General features: G+C 37.6%; 1 pseudogene; it reads left to right on the top strand.

The window, feature by feature from the left end:
- The first annotated feature begins 2,027 nt into the window (after positions 1-2,027).
- LOC108691714 lies at positions 2,028-2,624 on the top strand (annotated as a pseudogene).
- The last annotated feature ends 488 nt before the right edge of the window (positions 2,625-3,112 follow it).

Genomic DNA, 3,112 nt, shown 5'->3' with positions numbered 1-3,112 from the left:
GTGACGAATTCTCTCCTTCTTTTCTTTCTTATATTTAATAGACGTTAAATTACTCGATCGTCATACAGTACGAAATGCCAAGGTATTACAACCTCTGCTCAATTCCTCAAGAGAAGACAGATAGAATTAGAGATAATGACAAATGGACTCTATTGGTACTTCTATAAAATACTTAAACTAACCTCGGTGTGTCACTACATGGATGGGATATCAACGATATCGGCAACTACTTTAAAATGTACGAACGCTGTTATGAGAGCATGGCCAGCCAACTTAGCAATCTGCTACGTATCTACCCACATCACTTAGTTCACAACTGAATTCACATGAACTCAGTGCACAAACAGATAAACTGCACAGCCTGCAACAAAATAATCTTTATGATTAAGAATGCACTGACTATCTCTCGGGATTTCAGCATATTGGATAAAAATACCAGAGTCTACCTAGAATTAGAGTAGAGGGCTCGAACGGCGCGGCGCGATGGCGAATTGCTAGGCCATCCCCACTTCCTTGCGGCCCATGCGTTGTGTCACAGTATATTCAGTAGCACTCTGTCGGCACTTTTAATGTTAATGTTTGACCAAAATGGAGTGCGCATGCGTGAAATAAATAAGTTCCCTAGTAACACTATCTGAATTTCTTTTTCAATTGCTCTTTATTTTTCCGCTCCCCCTCTCACTCCTTTCCTCTCTCCCCCCTCCCTCCCCCCCTCTCTCTCTCTCTCTCTCTCTCTCTCTCTCTCTCTCTCTCTCTCTCGGTCGTTTGTATATACATCGAATTTCTAATCTAAATGTAATAAAAGTAAAAGAAATAGATTTATAATTGTAATGCATTGCAAAACAAACAAAAATGCAAAAATAAGAAAATATAAAATTATATAAATATTGTATGATACAAATATTACTGTAAAAATATTTTAATTAACAATTGCGGCACACAATGCTTGTTTTCCTAGATTATTTGCGTTTAGTAAATTTAATTTTTTAGTAAAATTATTAGAATTGCATCACCCAGAACGCAGATTTTCTAGCTAAAACGAAAGCAATCCAGCAATAATACATATCACTTATAGTAGTATTTAAGCGAGACTGATTAAATTGGTGTGTTTGCAAGTGTATGTGCATGAATGCGCGCGCGCGCGCGCGCGCGCGCGTGTGTGTGTGTGTGTGTGTGTGTGTGTGTGTGTGTGTGTGTGTGTGTGTGTGTGTGATTTCAATTAATTTTATCTCTCATTGCATTATTATCTTATTTCCGGTTTTGTTTAGGTTTGCTAGTGAACTTTGTAACAGCAATTTTGTTGACGCGTAAACCATTTGCAACTAACGAATGAATTTGCAAGCTCTATTGTATTGTATTTTATTTTTTTTATATCTACTATATTCTATTGTATCATATTTTTTATGTCTATTACTCTGTTAACATGTAGGCTTTCTCATAAAGATTCGCAATAATAAAGTAAATTAAACTAATTAGACTAAACTAATCATGATTTTATTTTCTTCTATCTCTTTCTCTGATCCAATATTTCAACTACTCAAATTCAAACTTCATTTAAATGGCCCTGAAAGAGAGAACGGAGAAAGAAAGAAGTGAGATAGAAATTTAGATGGCATTACTGAGCAATTTACTTATTTCACGCATACTCTATTTTGGCCAATATAAAATCAGAAGAGTTGCGCTACTGTATATACTGGCCGTTTGATCAGTGGGCCGTACTTTCGGCAATAGTAGATTGGGCGGACGTGCGTATTTTCGACTATCTTTAAATGTTAATATCCGTTAATTATTGTACAAACTGCAAAATGATAGAAGACTTTTCGATTCAGTTTAGTCCAATCTATTGGGTTGTTCAAAAATTCATTGCGTTTTTTCCAATAGATAGCATTGTCCACGTTTATTTGTATACGAGCGTGACATGAATGTCAAATGTTTACGCGCGTTTTGTTGTTGACACTCAACCTAAAAACTAAAAAAAAAGTTGACGCGATTCGGTCGAGTTTTGTGCTTGCAATTGTGGTTCGAACATGGAGAATTTTGAAGAGCATATTCTATTTTATTACTTCAAAGGAAAGAAAACAACTGAAGCAAGGGAAAAATTGCGTCGAGTTTACGACAGAAATGTTGTCAAAAAACGTCAGTGCCAAAACTGATTCACCCGATTCCGTGATGGTGATTTTTCAGTCAAAGATACTCATCGCTCTGGTAGGCCTTCTAAGATTGACGACAATGAAATGAAAACATTGGTGCAAGCAAATAAGCATTCAACGGTTCGGGAGCTTGCTACCGCTCTAAAAGTGTCCGTTGGAAGTGTCCATGGCCATTTAAAATCGCTAGGCTTCCTAAAGAAGCTCGATGTTTGGGTACCGCATAAATTGAAAGAAATTCATCTGACGAATCGCATAAGCGTCTGCGATCAACTCATCAAACGCGAAGAAAACGATCCATTCTTGAAGCGTATGATCACGGGCGACGAAAAATGGATTGTTTACAACAATGTCAGAAAAAGAAGTTGGAATAGGCGCGGTGAAGCACCGGAAATGCAAGCAAAGGCGGAGATCCACCAAAAGAAGGTAATGCTGGTGGTCAATATGGTGGGATTGGAAGAGACCAGTCTTCTATGAGCTACTTCCAAAGAACAAAACGATTAATTCCGATGTCTACTGTAAGCAGCTGCAGAAATTAAGTGATGTCACAAAAACATCCCGAGCTAATCAATCGTAAGGGTGTGATGTTTCACCACGATACGAGACCGCACACAAGTTTGGTCACTCGGCAAAAATTGTTGCAACATGGTTGGGATGTGTTACCACATCCACCGTATAGCCCAGACCTTGCACCATCAGACTTTCATCTCTTTCGCTCCTTGCAAAACTTCTTGAATAGTAAAACGTTTGCTTCTGAAAATCTCATCAAACAGCATCTAGACAAGTCTCGCAAAGAAGGATGGGAAGTTTTATGAACGTGGTATTATGAAGTTACCTGGGAGATGGCAAAAGATCATCGAACAAAACGGCCAATATATCATTAATTAATGTTCATTACGTATATTAAATAAACACACCTGAAAATCAAATGAAAAAGACGCAATGACTTTTTGAACAATTCAATA

This window comes from Atta colombica, unplaced genomic scaffold (genome assembly GCF_001594045.1).
Source record: "Atta colombica isolate Treedump-2 unplaced genomic scaffold, Acol1.0 scaffold51, whole genome shotgun sequence".
NCBI classification, from domain to species: Eukaryota; Metazoa; Arthropoda; class Insecta; order Hymenoptera; family Formicidae; genus Atta; species Atta colombica.
Note: the sequence above shows the minus strand (reverse complement) of the source record. Positions and strands in the feature narration are given on the sequence as shown.